Source organism: Oryctolagus cuniculus, chromosome 13 (genome assembly GCF_964237555.1).
Source record: "Oryctolagus cuniculus chromosome 13, mOryCun1.1, whole genome shotgun sequence".
Lineage (NCBI taxonomy): Eukaryota > Metazoa > Chordata > Mammalia > Lagomorpha > Leporidae > Oryctolagus > Oryctolagus cuniculus.
Genome location: NC_091444.1, coordinates 11,756,241 through 11,763,304, shown reverse-complemented (window position 1 = coordinate 11,763,304; position 7,064 = coordinate 11,756,241).

The window sequence follows — 7,064 nt, the reverse complement described above, 5'->3', positions numbered from 1 at the left end:
TCTGCCTTTCAAATAAATAGAACAAAATTTAAAAATATAAATAAAAACATAATACACTACACCAGTTCTACTTTACTAAACTATTTTTCTCTTGTACTCCATATACTCCAATATGCTTCTAATCATTCTTAGAGGAAAACAAGCTCACATTCAACATAATGCTTACACCATCATTCTAATTTTCACAGGACAAGTTTCTTTTCTGCCTGCAGATCTTTGCTTTCTGTCCATTTCATCTCAGAGCCCTTCCTTGGTGAGCCCATTTTATTGTCTTTGTCTGATTTTCTTATGTAAACTCCTGACAAATTGCATTGATTTTATACTTGTAAAACTTATATGAATGTTTCCCATACTGGATAAAATATGTTTTCAATATCTGGCACTCTCATTTGTTAAAAAAAATCTCATTTTCAGAATGTGAGTGTCCCCTGTTAGATTCACATTTCCACGATATATTATTCATTGAATTTCTCTCCTGTGAATTGCCTTTTCATGTGCTTTGCCACTTTTCCTTTTAGATTTCTGAGAAATTTTCTTATTGATTCACACAAATAGTTTATTTTGAATATAGTTACTAAAGATCTGTCTGTTTAATATTACATACCAAAAGAACATTTTCTATCTTTCTACAATATTTATTTATCTATTTGAAAGGCAGAGCTCCAAAGAAAGGGGAATGGAAGGAAGGGGACAGAGAGAGAGAGATTAAGAGAGAGAGGGAGAGAAATTTTCCAACTGTTGGTTCACTCCACCACATGACCACAAGGCTGGAGCTGGTTCAGGCCAAAGCCAGGGCCAGGAATTCCATCTTATCTCCCACATGGTGTTAGGAACCCAAGTACTTGGACCATCATCTACTGCCCTCTCAGACAGATTAGCAGGAAGCAGAGCAGCTGGGACTAGAACCAGCACTCTGAAGTGGCTCAACCCACCGTGCCGCAGTGCTAGCTCCACATTGTCTGTCTTGAAAAAGTAATTTTCTATTCAACATAAAATACTTAGAACACATCAAAATAAATCTCACAACTTTTACGTTTTGTGATATAGGCTGCTTCATTTGCAAAACAACATGAAATTAGTTTCATAATAATAGTATTTTGTCTAGATAAATGTACTATCAATCAAGAGTATGTGTCCAGGGCTGGCCTTGTGACACAGTGGTTGAAGCTGATGCCTACCACACTGACATCAGTGAAGAACACCAGTTCGAATTCTGACCGCTCACTTTGAATCCAGCTCCCTGCTAATGTACCTGGGAAAGTAACAGAAGATGGCCCAAGGGCTTGGGCCCCTATCACACGTGCCACACGGGGGAGACCTGAATCAAGAACCAGGCTCCTGGCTCAGCACTCACCATTGCAGCCATTTGGAGAGTGAACCAGCAGATAGAAGATCTCTCTCTCCCCCACTCCCTCCACCCCCATCTTCCTCTCTCCTTCCCTCACTCTGCCTTTCAATTAAATGAATATTTTTAAAAAGAGTATATATCTAAATGAAAATATTAGGATATATCTAACTACAAATAATCTATATAAAAGAAAGCATCAGGGGCCGGCACTGTGGCATAGTGGATTAAGCTTTCACCTGGGACACTGGTATCCCATATGGGCACCGATTTGAGTCCCAGCTGCTCCTCTTCTGATCCAGCTCTCTGCTATGGCCTAGGAAAGCATTGGAGGATGGCCCAAGTGGGTGGGCCCCTGCATGTTCATGGGAGACCCCACTGCTTTCCCAGTCACAATAGCAGGGAGTTGGAATAGAAGTAGAGCAGCCAGGACCCAAACCGGCATCCATATGGGATGCCTGCAGGCAGGGTTTCCACCTGCTGCACCACCGTGTCAGCCATGATCCCAGTATCTTCTGTTGTGTGGCTTGCTCTCTCATTCTTTTTGTGTCCTCTGTTGAATAGAAGTCCTGAATTTTCTAAATTTTGTATTCAGTTACTTATTTTTGGGGGGAAGTAGCATCCTGGCTCCTGGCTTTGTATCAGCCCCGCTCCAGCCATTGTGGCCATTTAGGGAGTGAACCAGAGGATGGAAGACCTTTCTCTCTGTCTCTTCCTCTCTGTCTATAATTCTACCCATCAAATAAATAAATGAAAGTTTTTAAATGCATATTTCATTATTAAGAAAACAATTTACCATGTGTTTTTCCAGAATAAAGAGATAATATAATAGAGAATTATATTGCAATAATAAACATGAATGATTAAATGGAATGTTACCATGATACATGTACTATTACATAATACTAGAATATACCTCCTCAAAATTATTGGTTCAAATTTGGAATTATTATATGTATATACACACACATACATAGTCCAAATGAAAATAAAACTGTTGTAGTACTAAACATTAAGAATATTCTTAATGATGTTGCAACTAGGATTTAAACATTTTTATATTCTTAGGGATTGATTTGATATGTGAACATCTGAAATATTTCATTGAGATTTAAATTCTAAGCAATTCACTGAGCAGGATCATAGCTCCTTTCTGGTGCTTTAACTCTAACAGAAAACTTAGTATTTTTGAATTGTTTTTCATTTTTAAATGTGTGTTAGGTAGAAATTACAAGTGAAAATTAAAAATGGTAAAATTTAAAATTAAGCCATAGCTAGAATTAATACAATTATTATTTTTCTTTGTAAGTTTATATATAAAATATTTTATACATAAATCCTATTTTAATATGGATATTCTTTTATAGCTTAGGTTTCCCTATCGATATACTGAAAATTTATTTCACTGTATTAAGCATGCTATTTACAAAATAAAATTATTCAGTATTTTAACAGCAAAATTATCATGCATGAAATCTCTTCAGATTCTTTTAAAGAAATGAATCTCTAAAATGAATTCCTAGGCTATTTCTGAATCATTGAAATTGTACATAAAGGATTCAATAATCTATTTTAAAGTAGATGAACAGTGTTGTAACATGCTGTGGTAATAATGGGAGGTTATAATAAAATAAGAGAATGATATCACAAAATATAATAAAGTTTGAAAATTCATATATCCTTAATTAAATATTCTATCATTGTAAACATATCATTTCAGTATATATTTACAAATCATAATTGATATTTATGTCTTATAATTTCAAATGAAGAACATATGTATCATTTTGTTTAGAATCTAGGTGGCTTGATACTTAAATGTCTGCTTGATTTTCACTTTCCCGTCTCAAGAATGACTGTAAGCTGTTTGGAGTGTAGCCTTATCAGAAATATATTACATGATTAAGAGGTTTGCCTGAACCAAGAGATCGCCTATTCAATATATCACACTTCAGTCTAGAACATCGTACTATAAGTTCATTGTACTAGAGGTTCACCCAGCCCCATTTCCAAAACACGCGCTCACAGTGAAGGTTGAGGAAGGGCTGAAGTTGGGTTGGCTGCAGAGTGAACAGAGCAGCATTTCTGTCTGTTCTCCCACTGTCACTTCTGTTCTCCCTTTCCACAGGTACTGGACTTCCTGCAGACAAGGACAGTGGATGCCTTCAAAATATCAAGTTGAAAGCCACATACTTTGCAATTAACTAACTATAGGTCAAGTTGGAAGGAGTTGTTTCTGTTAGTGAATTCCCCTGTCATATTTCTTAAAGGTATATGATATTAATTTGATTTTTGTAAACATAATCTCATAGATGTCTAATATACATACTTACAAGCTAGACACTCACTCTGTTTAGTCAATAAAAGCCAGTTCCTTAAAATATTACCATTTAGAGATTATATACTGATCATATATACATATATAGAGATAAAGATTATATGTCACTGAAGATATGAACTGCATATGGTAAGAATAACCACATAACTCTGATTGCATTTCCTTGACTTTAGATACCAAGGTGTTATCTTGGTTTAAGGCACAGCCCAAAGCAGAATAGTTTCCTGCTGTATGTTTCTGAAAACATAACTCTCCAAGAAACAAGTACTTTCAAAACTATCAAGAAATTTTAGTCTCTGTGCTTTATTTTCCTGAAGGTTTTGGCCATTGATGATAATCCACAGAGAATACCACATTTTTAAATAAAATTTTAGTTTCAAATTGAAGATAAGGAGAGTCAAAGAATTCTAAGATCTAGTTGACCTTACATAGACCTGGACTTTTCCATAATCTTGCTTAAATGGAAATGAGCATCACGTATTCTAACTATGTTGCGTAAGGTGAAGAACATTGCTACTGGCAAGGTCAGATGGTATCACCAGGACGCTGGAGCCCCTTGCAGTTTCCTTTGAATGTATCTCAATGTTTCAGCAAGGATATCTGCTATATAAATATATGTAGTTATTGTAATACATATAATTATATAATTGGTGTTTATAACGTGTGTGTGTGAATAGCTGAGGGCTTCCTCCTCTCCCTGCTTTTGTTATAGTTCATGTGGGTGACAAGAGTCATACTTTACTGTTGTAATTATACAGAGCACTATCTGTCCTAGGCATCTGGACTTGTGTATTCCATCAAATGCCCAGAATCTAAATTCCTCATTGGTTCATTAAACTGATTAACTGGAACAATAACATAGAAAGACACCCAGTAGTTAATGCTTATCTCTCCAAAAATGATTACCCTGCTGATTTTACTGAGGATTCTGCCTAGGCTGTCATAGAATTACAGAATGCAATACCTTCTCCACCCAAGCTCCTGTCCAAAAGTTCTCTTTACCTCAAAGGTCACAAATTAATACGTTAGCTCAAGTTATGCTTAAGTAATAACTTGATTTAATTTTAGCTGACCAGTCTTAGAATTACCATGTTCTGGGGCCAGCGCCATGGCTCACTTAGCTAATCCTCCACCTGAGGCACCAGCATCCCATATGGTTGCCATGTTCTATTCTTGGTTGCTCTTCTTCCAGTCCAGCTCTCTGCTGTAGCCTGGGAGGGCAGTGGAGGATGGCCCAAGTGCTTGGGCCCCTGCACCTGCATGGGAGACCAGGATAAGTACCTGGTTCCTGGCTTCCCATTGGCATAGCTTCGTCCTTTGTGGCCATTTGGGGGGTGACCAATGGAAAAAAGGAAGACCTTTCTCTCTGTCTCTCTCACACTGTCTAACTCTGCCTGTCTAAAAGGAAAAAAAAAAAAAAGAATTACCGTGTTCTTCAACTACTTTAGTTGTATTTTTATTTGATAGTAGAATCTTTTCCAAATAGTATAATTAATAGGTTATCCAAAGATTAAATTAATGCCTTGCTAAATAATGAAATAGGTGAAAAAAAAAATGGGGTCTCTTTGTTGAGAACAGTACTATAGGGAGATTGTTAGATTATTTAGAAAAAACTCTTTAAATGAGCAGACCTTGGGCTTTGTGCAATCCCTGTAGCATGTAACATTAGAGATGACATCCATGTCTTGGTGTTTACCTGAAATACATTTCTAACTATTGGATTTCAGTATTTGATGGCCTAATAGTGATCATAAGAATAAGAATTTTACATCTATAATACTTTAACTTTTTTTTACAATGAATCTTTTATGCAAGTTTTGATTAGGGCAAATAAAATAATACAGCATGTTTGTGGGGTTGGTTTTGTTTGTTTAAGTCAAGCTTTCTGAGCAGTGTATGCATGTATATGTATATATATGTTTGTATATATAATATATATATAAGTTTACATATATATATATAAACTTGCTAAAATCTGTGTTAAGAAATTTTAAGTATTGTTAAAACATTTGATGTTAAACTTTCATTCACTGGTGTCTGGAAGGAGTTATGAAGTGGAACTCTAAAGTTTACTCCTGTTACGCAATAATGGTATGTGACCAAATTGTCTTAGGCAAGGTCACAACAAAATAAACTTGGAGTCATACAAAGGAAGTTCACCTGCTCCAAGCTTCTTGTGATATACCTTGAATCATATGTTTCAGAAATAGACAGGAACAGCAATGCTACGGACTATTTTCTTTCATTCGATACACATCTTCATCAAGTTGTATTCTATGTGTCCTTGAAATCTGCTTCCTATATTCAAATTGAGTAAGTTAACAAAATGTACTGAAAACTCAGTGGAGTCCACAATTGTACAAGGGAAAAATGTGAGAAACAGAGTGAGCATGGAGTCAATAAATCATAGTTAAGGGTTAACTTGGGCCTATCTCTAAGTTGTTTATCCCTAGGCAGACCCCAGACATATTAAAATCAATGCCATTGATTTGCTGCACATAGTTAGCATGTCCCCATCAAAGCAGGTTTCCCTAAGTCTCTATTAATTGTGTAGATGGACCAAAAGGTTGGGATGAATTTTCTTTACTCCCAGGTGTACAGCCACGGTGCAGAGATGCATCCACTTCTCGTGTAACTAAACCACACGCATCTGTGAAGTCCTCCCATTCAGATGAGCACCTGTGTGCTTTATTTCATTCTCAGTTTCCTGGAATTCACGTCTCTGTATTATATATTCATGTGCTTTACTTTTTATTGGAATCTTTGAGGTAACATTCCTTTTTATAATGTACTTGCATAATTATTTCCAAGTGTGAAATATTTTGGGGAATTTTTGTTGGAAATAAGATTAGCCCAAATATTTGTTGTAAAAATATTTTTATTTTATTTTTGCATTTGTTCTAGTATCATTAATTATATGCATATAAAAGTACAAATAAATCATTGTTTAATGTTTCTTACAAATACATTATTCTTAATGTATTATCATAATTATTATTATAATCTTATTAACATTTTTTAAAAATTATTTTTCCTTTTCTTATTTTTAAATTTTATTTAAGGTATACAAACATCATGCATTTCATATATACAAATTTAGGAACATAGTGATTCTTCCCATTTGTCACTATTTCCCATCTGTACTCCCACCCTTCTTTCTCTTTCCTCTCCAATTCCCATTCTTATTTCTTACAAAGCTCTAGTTTCAGTTACCTTTGTACTCATATGATTAGTCCTACACTAAGCAAAAGTTAACAAATAATATGAAGAAAAAACCCTGTTCCTCAACAGTTGAGACAAGGGCTGTTAGAAATCATTGCATCTCAAGTGTCAGTTTTGGATTGTTTGCTGTTGTTGAATTTCTTGAGTTCTTTATAGATT